General features: G+C 41.9%; 1 protein-coding gene across 1 annotated transcript in view; it reads right to left on the bottom strand.

The window, feature by feature from the left end:
- Positions 1 to 1,757: 1,757 nt before the first annotated feature.
- The window catches only part of LOC148779498 (NADH dehydrogenase [ubiquinone] iron-sulfur protein 2), a 15,327-nt gene continuing 3,577 nt past the window's right edge, over positions 1,758 to 13,507 (bottom strand). Inside the window, exon 3 of the mRNA XM_088854247.1 lies at positions 1,758 to 13,507. This exon is cut by the window's right edge and continues 643 nt beyond it. The gene's annotated coding sequence lies outside the window, so the exon portion shown is untranslated.

The following is a 13,507-nucleotide window of genomic DNA, read 5'->3' as shown; positions in this document are numbered from 1 at the left end:
AGATACACTACGACAGCCCACCAGTAAGAGAGTCCTTGTCATACGTCATCATCTGCTGCTCTGTCCCTTTCTCTCTGCACCCGCAGGCATAATAAGGATAAAGAGGGGGTTGTTGACTTGTTACGACTACTACTACTACGAACTACTAATACTAATACTACACTCACTGAACGACTAGCTTGTTTCTCTTGTTGCTCTCTCCGAGATGTGAGTATCTTTTACGGAGTTGGCTATAGGGATGCTCTACCAGCGCAGAGTAGCTCATGAGGAACAGCCTTCGATCTACTAGTCATATAGCTGCTCCCCCCCGGTCTGATGCAACCATGCAGTCAAGTTGTCTCTAGTAGCACAAGGGCACTACTAATAATAGATAGATGGTACCACAAGCAAGAGTCCTACTAATAAGGATGGTGATCCCCACATGTAGCTAGCCCTATCGTAGTAGTAGTTGGTTTCAAGCATGACTCGTTGTATGCTTCTTCATCTTGTTACCGTGTACTCTTTTACCTTGGCACAGATCCTCCAACAACCTAGAGAAAGGATCCACAATGTAGTAGTCGTTGTTGTCATCTGGAGAGTAGTTATTGATGATGGGGTTGTTGGTTAGTCTCGAATCACACTCTCTTTTCCACAACTTCAAGATATCGATGAGAAGAGAAAAGATGGATATTGTTTAGTTAGCAACTGATCTTCTTTCTTACACTACCTAATTATTAAACTGTATGCCTCATTGAACAACCACAACAACAACCCTCTCTCTTCTTACTTCTTGCTTCACTCCCCTTGACGATGCTACTAGTTTCAGAGGTTGAGTAGTTAGTTTTTGTATATATCTCATGCTTCGTTCGAGAGTGAGTTCTATGAACTCAGTACTTATCTAGGTTGTTGTCTCATCCGTGACTCGGTGGAGGTCACCACAACAAGGAACAACAGGAAGTTAGTTCGATACACTACTATTATTATGTATGAGAGATGGGTGGAACGACTGGAGCAACCACCTTTATAAATAGTAGTACTGGACCTAGAGGATATAGACTAGTGTTGGTGTAGCATTCGAGTCTGAAGAAGCCGCCAGTTCAAGCTATTAGCTTAAGAGTATACTAAACCTCCTATAATAATAGTAGTATTAAAGGCGGGAAGTTTCATAGAGTCAAAGAGAAAAGGATATGCTTTCTTTGTTTCGTATGCATATTAGTAGTAGAATAGCACAACAACCTATATAATAGTACAACAGGTAGTAGTAGCAGCACCTCTTAGTCTGCTCTCTTGGAGTCATGAAACAACTAGAAGGAACCACACTGGCTTATTTCTCGTGTATAAGTAAAAAGAGGCTCAAGCTTTCAGTAGATCACTTCTTCTTATTAGTAGTACTTACTGATGGTCAAACATCTCATTGTAGCATCATCTCGTACTCGCACAGCTATAACAAGTAAAGTACCGGAGGTCACATATGATCGGTTGCAAGGTTTGAAACAGCAGTAGAATGATGTAGTGGTGTATAAGTAAAAAAGTATGGTCTTCTTTTAGTAGTCGTTACAGAAGCTATATTAAGATATTCGTAGTCGAATGGGTTAGTTAGTTATAATAGTCGTTTTAGTTGTTTTAGTATTAGTACTAGTAGTAGTACTAGTTTGAGTCGTAGTACTAGTTTAAATAAGTACTAGTTTGAGTCGTAGTATAATTCTTATTATTAGTAGTAGTATAAGTAGTATAAGTAGTGTGGCATCGTTCATGGTGTTTGAGAGTGAACCGGGTAGTTGTATACGTAGTAGTAGTGTATAGCTAACTTGTCCGAAGGCAAGAGTAAACACGATGGGGAATCAGAAGTGGGGCATACACGAGTAGTGGGAGTTACTTCGCAGTCCCCGGGAGCAGTAGAGTAGTCAGGTCAGTCTTCCATCTCTAGTCTAAGGATCCACCATCTAGTGTTTCGTTCTGCCCTCCATACCCGCTTCCACTAAATACCTCCATTCCCGGGACAATGGCACTTATATCGAATGAGTCTTCTTACTTCGTTTATTAGTAGTATGAGCAGCACTCCCCATCATCCATTCTGCACCCTTAGTATCCAACCACTTGTAAGTGGCCTTACCATAATAATAAATAACCTTTACTCCGAACGAGTCTCTAAGCTGGTTGTGTCGATGTACTACTGTTGTGATGCTACAAGTATGCCAGATGGGGATCTAGCCCGGACTCTCTCGTTTAGCAATAGGGAATAATAATAAAGTACCGATCTCATCTGAAGCTAGTGTCTCGGTGGTAATGGGATTCATAGAGAGGGTGTTTCTCTTCTCCGTATGATGAGGACACAGAGCGCATAGGGTGCCACTATCCCATATAGAAGAGAGAAGAGTGCTACACGAGAAAACACAGAATGGGGTAAGCAAATTCAGCGGCCTTTATGGAGGAAGAGAGTCTAATAGTAAAGTGGGCAGATCCGAGCATGAGGTATTCTGGTGTTGGTGTTTTGTTTGTAGTCCGTTCCAACCTTATACATGTATAGTATAATAGAAGAGTTGACTCGTCGTCGTGTTGTTCGTTTCCCGGCATCCCTAGAAGCAGCAACTGGATAGCTAGTAAGTAGAGGATTAGTATAGAGAGTTGGGTTAGAGCTATTCTCATTCGTTGTGTCACCCGGAAGCAAGGAGACAAGAAGCACACCGGACAGAGAACTACGTCGATGAGGAAGCATCTAAAACTTATTCTTGGGGAGCCCTGGGGGAGCATCAAGCAAGCCTTTCCCTTGAGGAAGGGCAGCTTTCTCTCTACCTACTACTCTATATAATAATAGAATACTATGAGATCAGTAAACTCCTATATCCTAGTAAGTAAGTTTTTCTTTGTGCCGGCATCATACAACAGAAAGAGAAGCGCATACACAAGCATGCATTTTCACTTGCCCCTAACTAACCCCCTCCCACTAGTTGATGACTGATGAAATATGAGTGTAACCACTGTAGTGTAGTAGCTCCAACTTCGTTCTAGTCTACAGTAGCTGCACTTGCTTCACTACGATTGTGTTTCAACAAAAAGAGAGCAAGCTAATGAGATCAGTTCTACGCTACTAGCTCTGCTCTTTCCATTCTCTCACCCTATCGGAAGACAAGCAACCATTCCACCATTCCAACTAAACCTCCCACCACAGCTTAGTCGCTTCACTCAAACTATAGGTACTATATACTACTTACTACTCCATGGGTCTCAGTTTAGAGTCAACCACCATAAATAAGGTACGACAGGTGTTGCTCCACTACTATTATATTATTATGATGAAAGTAGAGTCACGGCTCCAAACTACTCCAACAACAAAAAAAGAAGAAAGAGTGGGTTAGTTTTGATGCAGAGTCTGATATGAGGAGGATATAGTAGAGAGTAAAATATAGGAACAACGGTTTTATTGATTACGGGCCGGGGAGAGAGTCTAACAACTATATAAGGAGGATGTGGGTAGTTGAAGTTGCTATAGTGACGCATAGCTCATGATTGGAGGATGAAAGCAGCCAGTAGTAGCATGTAGTTCAGTAAGGTAGTAGTTCTTATAGGAAGAAATAGAGGTTGAAGTTGAAGTAATAAGTTAAGTAGTAAGTAGTAGTAGTGAAGCGGCTTTGGATGAAGGAAGCATAGCAGCAAAGAACAACCTCCTGCACTCGTCCTTCTTCTTAGTTAGTTGTCTCTCGACGAAACTGTCTGTCTGCGTTACTGTTTACTACATCATCGACTGACGTAGAATGTTAGATACCTTCTCGTTGCTGTCCCCATAGATAGACTAATTTATAACTTCTTCCTTCTTTGTTGCAGCTTCCGAACAAGAGAAGAAGTGAGTAGCACTTATGAGTATGACCGTAGTCGTAGTAGTTGGTTGCTCTCTCTTCGTCGTACTACCTCTGAGCTCCTCTCTTTGCTGTTCTCTTCAAGAAGTTAGCCACTCTACTACTAATAAGAAATAGCTACTAACCTTCCTCAACCTCATATAGTGCTGCTATACACCGGATCACCCCTCCAAGCAAGTTTATATAGAGTAGTAGTATAATAATAGTAGTATAGTGGATGGGAGAAGAAGCCACCCAACAACCGATTGAATTTTAAACGAAGCATGCACGCTCACCAGTACGAGAGCAGCTCCTCCCATCCAACAACACACCCACTACTAGAATCGTAAGCCCCCTTGTTGACTAGTATCCGATACTGCCAATACTACGAGAATGAGGAAAGCACTCCTATGGAACCCACTACCAGAAGAGCTGACTCCTCCACCCTGCTGCTGTATACTAACTACTAGAGAGCTTTTGGTACTGCTACACTAGAATAGCCCCACCAGCCAAATAGAAAGCGAAGCCACAACTACCAGTAAAGTAGTTTTTTGTTGTTTACCTTAAACTCACGACATGGGCGCAACCTCCTCTTCTTCTAGTTCTTTCTATTGAGATAACAGCTTTTTAACTACTAACTACTGACCTGCTACAAGGACACGAAGAAAGTACCTTCTTCCCCCACCCGAGCCGAGGTTGGACTGTTTTCTTCCTACTCGCTACCATTATTATATATATGATGGGGAGTGCCCTCAAGAGGAGAGATGGGGAGCTTATGCTGGTTATACTAGACTTGCAACTGGGTATAGTGGACGAGAACAGCCTAACCGGACTTAGTGGGCCTCGTATCGATTCAACCAAATAAAGTGGATCCCGCCCTTATTATTTATATATAAGTAGTAAGTAAGAAGTAGAAAGAAGCAGCGAGTCCTATCTGTCTGTGCTCATAGCTGTTCCGCAGGTAGCCCTTTTCTAAGTAAAAGTAAGTCAGTAAGTAAGTAATGTAGTATGACTCAGTTTTTGTTTTAGCAGTCCCAAACACCCAGATAAAGAAATTTCCACCACCACGTTCAGTCAGTTTGGCCAGAAGAGACGAGATCGAGGTAAGAACGTGAACAACTATTATAACTCTGTCGGATGAACCACGAACCCTACTTTATTTCGTGTCTCTAGATGTGCCAATGACCTGGGGGGCTTGGAACCAGACGATGAGGTTTTGGACGCTGGGGATGAGAGAGAGAGAGAGGGGCATGAGTTCGTTAAGCCTAATCAAAGTCAACAAAAGAAGCTAGTAAGTAGTGTTAGTAGTATGACTCAGCTTTGTGGCTTCTAGTCTCTCTAACTAAGTAGTAGTACAAGTGAAACAAGCTCTGTCGTTCTCTCTTTCGGCCGTACTGCAATATATAGATTATTACTTACTTCTTCCCATGAGGTTTGTTGTTGGGAACGTGAACTAGGTGGGGTGTGTGAGCCTTCTAAGCGAGACTAGTAGTGAACTGGCTTGATATTGCTGCTTTATCAGTGTTGACAGGGCCAGAGCACTTTTTCTCACTGACCGGGATGCATTCGAACATCTGAGTCGTATACGCTTTACTCGAACTGCTGCTATAAGCCCTACTCTCTAGCGCACCATACTGTATTGGATTTGATAGAGTGGGAAGGGTTGCCGCTCTCTAGTCCTTCAGTTAGTTAGGTTGGTTTTTCACCTTTAGTGGATTACGTAAAAAGCAAGTGTAGTTAGTAGTATAGTGGTGCACGGAGGATCTCTAGTAGTCGTTCAGTTGTTGGCTATGGCGTATAGAAGATAGTAGTAAGTACTACGTTCATGAAACCTTAGGCTAGTCATCGAAACTATGCTATCTATCGAACCGTTTGCCGTATTCTGTATGGGATCACGTTTGCATGGGGTATCCATGGGAGCTCACTAAGTCGATATGATAGAGGGCGGGTTACCCGGAGCAGTAGTTCCATGAGTGTGATTCATTAGTTAGTAGTATAGTGGATGGGAGAGGACAGAAAGAAGGGTAGTAAACCTCTATATTATTGAATTAATAGTAAGTAACGAGAACAACAGTCGATCAGTCGTAGCTATTACATCATGGAAGCCTCGAAAGCAGCCTCTAGTCGTCAATAGTAGTCCAGTCAACATACGAGATTACTTTGAAGCCGGGAGGGTCCGTTGATCTACTAGTTTTTGTCTTTTTCAACACAAGGAAGAAGGGGGGCTAGCTACTAGTGCTATACGTAGAGAGGTTACGTAAGCTTCTCGGAGTAGTCATTCATCATGTTGTCTATATACTATGAGCAGCAGCTCAGTGGAGGCCTGTGAAGGGAGTATAATAGTATTTCTTCGTATGTGTCGTAGTATCAATCGAAGTACGAGATAGGGAGCGATGCGTAGGTAGTAGTTCTCTGCTGCTTCCCTCCGTAGTAGTGGAGGTATCCGTAAGAAGTAATAAGTAAGAAGTATGAGAGACGCAAGCTCTAGGCGTGGATCTGTAAGCTCTTGCAACCTTCGTTCTTCTTCTATGTATATAATAATTCAATATATGTGTCTAGCCCTTTCTTTCCAAGTTGCTCACACTTGTTGTCCGCATCGGTACCAACGTTAGCTTTTTAGTAGTCGTTAGCTTACTTCATACAGAATATGTATGTGACTGCACATCGATCGGCATGCAGCAACGCGAAGTAAGACTGGGTTGTTGCTGGGGAGTCTGCCATCGGTCCTAAGAGGAACTAAGACTTTAGGTTGGGTATGGGAAGAAACTACTACTACGTTAACTACTAAAAAGAAGGATAGTTTACGTTGTGTGTTATCATAACTTACTACTTACTACATAATAATAGTAGAGTGGTAGTTAACTAGTGTAGTAGCCAACGAGACGAAGAAGATTGCACTGCTGGTTGTTGTGTCTTTCGTGTCTCTAGAGTACAGAGGAGGTATAGATATCATCGATTGGCTGCACTTGTCTTCTATTATGTATGTAGTAGTAGCTCACCTCTTTTTGCTTTCTCGTTCACTACTATTAAATATGAAAAAACAGCTGTTGTGCCAAACCCTACCTTCGATCTGTCTCCCACACTATACTACTATAGAATATGCCAAGTGCACACTAACACACCAACTCTATCGATACTGTTGTCATCAAGTTGTTCGCACCCGGATATGAGAAGCACAAGCATGAGAGGGTGTTTTGCTTCCGTAACGACTATGATGCATAATGAGGTTCAGTCTAACGGATGATGAAGAAGTGGTGGAGGCTTTGCTCTTCTACTGATGATAAGTGGAGGTTAGGTTCAGCAGTAGCTAACTATAGTAGTGAACCTCATGAAGGAGAGTGCTGCTGCTCTAATACGACTTGGCGGAGGAAGAGAAGAACAACAACAATACACATGTATCTTTCAAGGACGGAGAGAAGCAGCAGGGGTGTCTCACATATATTCTAAAATAATAGTAGAAGAAACTGCTCTCTGCCCACTAGGTTGTTGATGAAGCAGCAGAAGCACTACAACAACGAGGGTAGTAGAATGATGATTAGTGGTTGTGGTTGTTGCTGCAGCAAGGATGCTACTCTGGTCATGAGATGTGGGTAGTCGGAAATGAAGATACCGTGGTTTTCTTTATTTAAACTATACGAAACACTCACTCATGCAAGCCACCTGTGTCGATGTACTGGAACACTGCTACTACTATTATTATAATGCAGCCTTGTTGACCGTCACGAAGGATCATATACTATTATATTCTATTATACAAGATTGGCTGTCTTTCGGACTAACTGAAGCAGGCGTTTTGTCTTCTGGTGCTTACTGGAGAGATTGGATACAAGCTACTACTAATAACTCCTACTGCATACTGACTCCACCCATGTACTGACTCACTCAAGGACCCCACCTTTTCATTCAACTCTACTTTTTGCTGCTAATAACAACTAGCACGATACGAACTACTTGCGACTCTCGATGTTCTATAAGCTTGTAGTTGTTTTAGTATTTGAATTAGTCGTATTATTACTATAAGTAGGAAAGAAGGTAGTAGTTTTAGTTTATTTAGTAGTAAGTATATAATATAGTAAGTAAGTAGGTGTTGTAGTTTGTGTGAGTGCGGTAGTATTAGTATTTTATTAGTAGATTTAATCTTTCTTTCTTTTCTTTGTTGTTTTAGTAGTCTAATAATAGTAAGAATAGTATAAGTATATAATAGTAGTACTAGTATTATTAAGTAGTAGTACTAGTATTATTAAGTAGTAGTACTACTTAATAATACTACTATTATACTATTAGATTAGAGAAAGAACTTCACTCAAAGCAGCATAAGCAGCTTTGAGAGAGCGCGCGGCGCGCTATTATTTATTCGCTCCTTAATAGCAGCGGCTTTCCTTGAGTTTGAGTTCAGTTCTTTCTCTTTCTCTAATCTAATAGTATAGTCACTCATCTCTTGAAAAACTTGATTAAAGAACGCCTAAATGAATGCATATAGTTATAGTAAGTACTTCTTTACTTGATTTTCTCACGTTTTCCCGGGCAATTAAATATAGAAAGAAACGCGTTTTCAGTTCAATTAGAAAGTTGCGAAAGCCAATTGCCCTTTATTAGTAAGGTGCTGCAGTTGCGAAAGCCAACCAAATTGGAGCGACGCAAGGAGCGGAGATGCGGTAGTTCGTTTTTCATGTTTTCTTACTTGCGAAAGAAATTCATAAACCAAATCGGAAAACTAGGTTACAGCGCCCCCCCTATTTGGCTTTGGCTAGCAGTCTACCAAAGGTCAAAATTCGAGTCAAGATCAAATGGAATTTGAGGCTAATCCACTCTTTTATGAAAGAAAAACAAGCCAGAAGGAAAGGAAGGTGCCCTCAACCAGCTTCTTATTCCTTAATAGCGAAAATCCTATGGGCGACAGTTCAAGCCCAAAACGATCCTGGTAAGGACGGGTCAAAAAAAGAGTTCTAATATAGGCTGACGCCTTTAGAGTGGGAAAGCTTTCAAAGAGAAAATTGCTTGAGGTTAGCAATTGCAATAAAGAATAAGAGGAAGTCTATACCTATATATAACTGGAGCCAAGAGTCACTAGGAGTTTCGGGTTTTTTTTCCTAGAGACAAGCCAAGCTAGAGAGGAATGTCTACTAAACTAGAATAGTCAGCGAAGAGAAGAGGAATCTCCCAGAACTCAAAGTCAGCGTGGAAGAAACAGAGGTCTTTCTTCTGGCTTTTCGTTACCGGGAGAAAAGAAAAAAGACCAGCAGCGGCGTCCGCTAGAGCTCTTTGTTGGCGTTTCCGGCTATATTCTTGTTTTTTTGAGTTTTTTAGTTAGTTTAAGTGGATTCGTCCCTTGTAGTTTCAGACTCCGCAACTTAGCCAGGAGCTTCAGCGTAAGAGTGAACTGTTAGCTGACTTCGACTGAAAAAGACTTTTCCCGAAACAGTAATGGAACTGGGAATAAAAGAGTAGCCCTTACATAATCTAATAATCATTAGCTAGGCCTTTTGCCCAGCTTTCTACTGTAAATAAGACAAATCTATCTAATGGGGCTCAGATTATGTATACGATATAACTTATATCAAAGAATCGAAGGATGTGTATGGAATACAAATACAGCTTATGTTGCTTCACATCTTCTGTCTCCTGATCTTATTCTAGCATCAGCCTAAGGAAGCGAGCAAGTCTTCCGAATTGCCCGCTTTCTCCAAGCTGAATTTGTTTCATACCTTCTTTCATCAAGAGTCTTGGCCAAAAGACCTGTCACCTTCTTTCTTGCCTAATCTCCAGCTTCCGGATTTCTCGCTTAGCTCAGCTCGAGGGAAAGAGTTGACTTTGAAGTGAAGGGAGTTGAAAAGTATCAGAAGGGGGGAAATCCGGATGAAGGGTAAAACTCCTTTACTTATTGGTTAGCCGACTCAACCGAGTCTCCTCGTTTCGAATAAATGCCGTCTGCGCTGACTCTTCACAGGAAAATCAGATGTGCTTCAAACAGACAAATCGTATAAAATCCTCTTTTCTTTCTTAAACCCAGAAAATCAATAGGAAGTCCTCGCGTCTGGTCTTTTCTTTGAAAAAAGGATTTGCCTTCTCCGGTTCTAGAGGATTTAAGATACCTTGAATCTACTTTAAGATACACGGATGTTGCTGCCACGTGAGTGGAAAGGAAGCTAAATCAGCTAGTCGTCTTTCCTCGACGACAAACTAGGATGTTAGTCTTGTGGAATAGCCTTGATGAGTCTCTTTCTTTTCTTTTTGCTGCTTCAAAGTCTGATGGATGTTAGAGTCAAGGCTTGTGCCTAGAAATCAAATGATTGAGCAGTTAATTTGGTTGTCCTTTCATGCGAATCTTGCTTTTGGACTACCAGGGAGACCTAGTTCAATCTTTCAAGAATTCTTTTGTTGGGCAACGAACCATAGAGTACTTTTTATCGGCTACTCCTTTCAATAAGGGCACTGCTCTTACCAGATCCGCTAAATAGTAGGTCGAGCAGAGGTTGGACTCTCTTCTGCCTGTTTGAATTCCATTTGCGAAGCATATGAGCTTCTTTTACTAAAGGAGGTTTTCGGAAGTCCCATGCTTTTTTTCTTTTAAGATTCAAGATAAGAATCATTGACAAGTCCAGTAAGATTGTAGGAATAAACTATCATCAGATTGTATTCAGGGAAAGCGGCACTAGTCTGGAATTCATTCCTTGTTGGATAGATAAGAGGGAGCTACAAGGGTTGTCAATCCCTTTTTCATTTGTCGCCAAAGAAAGAGATTATATAAAGATATTCTAATAAGGCTTGTGACTTGGTTGTCTGCTGTGTATTCGGATTGGTAATCCATGCCCAGCCAGAGATATAGATCAGTCATAGTCTTAGTAGGATGCGGGTGTCCTTTCATTTTGAGATCAATCTATTTCATAGGATACATTCGATCCGTTTTCAAAGTGTTGGAAAAATGGAAGTTTATTTACGGCTGATTTTTCATGAAAATATAGGTATCCTTAACCCATTGCAAGAACCGGGGAAGGGTCTGACCCACCCAGTAAAAAGGAGTCCTACTGGACGAAAAGAGATCTTATCTGTCTAATTTTCCAATGAGTACTGAAATCTACCCTGAGTGGTAACTTAAGGATAGCCTATCGAGATTCCTAAAGCTGCCATGCAAAGGAAGAAAACCAAAGAGAACTCAATGATAGAATCTGGATGAGGCGATAACTCAATATTTCTGAGATCACTCACTCCCTTTTGTCTCCTCGCCTTCTACCATCTACGAAGACAAAAAGCTTTTTGATAGATTATCGAACCGATTACTGATTGGGGACGGCATCCATCCTCTTTGGCAATAGCAGACGTTTCAGTAACTGAAAGCAATTCAACTTCAGCATCTGATGAAGTGAAAGCCATTTTCTCATCTGCGGTGCTAGATAAAGACTCAGTGAAGGAAGTTGTATCATCCGCAGACTCCGATTTTGCCACAAAAGTGGTATAATCTACAGACCCCGACTCCATGGCGTCCTTTGTCTCATCTACTTTTTATGATTCTGATTCCGGTGAAGTGAAGGGAGTTCTCTCATCTACTTAATAAGACTCCACGTTGCCATACTATGCTATCACATCGTCCGATGAAGTGGCAATAGACTTCGATTGAGCAAGGAAAAGCAGTTCCGCGCTCAGACTTTCTTCGACTCCTAGAATCGGTTACCGATCGGAGAGAAAATCGGACTTCGCGGCAAAAGAAAAGAAGAGTCTATTTCTGCCAAGTCAGCTTCAAAGCAAGAAGGCAATTTTGCTGAATACAAAGGGGAACCTCAAAAAAGGGCAGTTGAATCTGCAACTAATTGTTGACCCCATTCATATACTTTCTTTTTCTTGTTGGCCTGGCTTCGCCAAGGAGGCTCCCTTTCAAAGAATTGATTCCACTTCTAGATCTCGAATGTGGGGAAAGTAGAAAGTGAAAGTCTCAAACTATTCCTTAGGTGGTTGACTACTCTTTACATTGCAGAAGGGAAGACAAGAAAGACAAGGGCATACGAGCCGACTAGCTATTTAAGCTGACTTTGATAGGCCTTCCTCTTCTTGAGGCTGACTTCCAGTTTCAGGATGCCTCTTATAGGTCTCATCTTCGGCGAAAGAAGTTTGATCGTCTACGGAAGATGATTCCCCGGTATCAGACTCTACTATCACATCATCCGATGAAGCAAGCTACATCGGTTACCAAAGCATCTTCTGACTGAGCAGCAGAAAGTGATTCGAAAACAGAACCCGATTCCGTGGCAACATCCGATGGAGAAAAAAGTGCTTTGCCGTGGCCGACTTTCATTCAAATGGTGAGTCCAGACATTCTTCTAGCAGAAGCACACCTTATAGAAAGGAAAAAATTCCTAAAGGAAAGACCCATACCGTCTTCCTCTGATAGTAATGGATATTAAGCGATAGCAGAAGATTGGGAGATAACAGAAGATCCCGTGATAGCAGACCTTCTTTCACCAAAAGATGCAGCGGCATAAATCGTCAAGGGTGCTTCCTCGATACTAAAATCAGACGATGAGGGGTGCCCTAAATGTGTGCGGTAGCACTCCTTATTTCCAGAAAATAGGAGTCGAATGAAAAGAGGCGCAAGCTTAGAATCTTCGATTTTCCGCCCTTGAAATGCACTTTTGCTCTTGTTTGATGTGACAACCTCAGAAAAGCTCTTTGCCTAAGGTTTCTGTAACTAAAGGCAATCCAGTAAGTCAATGCAGTCAAGCCAGTAAGTAAGGGAGGTCCAGCTTTGCAGTCTAGCGAGTCAAGGGATGAGAGCGAAGTTTTTCAAAACCTCAATAGATAGGCTCAGTTCAGCTCACGAAGAAGACGAAGACCTCGCTGTCTTATCCCGGGCCTTACGGTTAGCAACAGCTGGTGGGTGTCCGAGTTGACTCTAATGATGCTAGTTGCATCTAGTCGGGATCACCCGGATTGACCTGGTTACTTACGCATTGGTTTGTCCTATCTACCTAGGTAGACTTATGGACTCTAGCAGATGGCTTTCATTGGTTGCACTCGTTCACTTTGTTCACCCTTCGGTCGCCCTCTAGTTCGGGAAACACTCTTTATGGTTCGTTTCTCATCCTTCTATTGTATCGATGGCTCCTTTGAAACCGGTACACCGTTCACAGAAGATTGGTTGGCTCCCGGGAAAGATTGTGGAAGGCTTGTTTATCAAGGGCGACGGTTGGTATCGTATCATTGAACCATAATATTTCCAGAGTCACCGGCCGTAGCAAGCCTATAGCTTGTTTTAGTTCTTATTCGACACATGGATCGGGAATCAGAGCAAAGAACTAAGTTACGGGAATTCCTAAAATGCTCCCTAAGCCGAAACTGGTACAGACCCAAATTGAGTTCGTCGATGACATTGACATAAGCGTCGGTGAGTTCCTTGTCTTAGCTAGTGAATGAACCAAAAACAGTTAGAGACTGAACGCATTATTCCGTAAGCAACACGAAAGATTAGCTAGTAGGGTGAATTACTGTAAGTTAGTTAATTGAGTTATCGAGTACCTATAGCTAAGCGATCTTACCTATTTCGCAAAGCTCACCTATGGTCGGCCTTAGTTTCTGATTAGCCTTGCATGAAACAGAACGAACTGTAACTAGCTAAGAAAGAACGGAAGCGACTGAAAAAGCTAAAGTAGGGAGACCGTAGGGAAGCGACTGATAAGGAGCGAAGCACTACATGTAGTAGCCTT

This window comes from Amborella trichopoda, chromosome 12 (assembly GCF_054954075.1).
Source record: "Amborella trichopoda isolate Santa Cruz 75 chromosome 12, AtrichopodaSantaCruz75HAP2 v2.0, whole genome shotgun sequence".
Taxonomy (NCBI): domain Eukaryota; kingdom Viridiplantae; phylum Streptophyta; class Magnoliopsida; order Amborellales; family Amborellaceae; genus Amborella; species Amborella trichopoda.
Note: the sequence above shows the minus strand (reverse complement) of the source record. Positions and strands in the feature narration are given on the sequence as shown.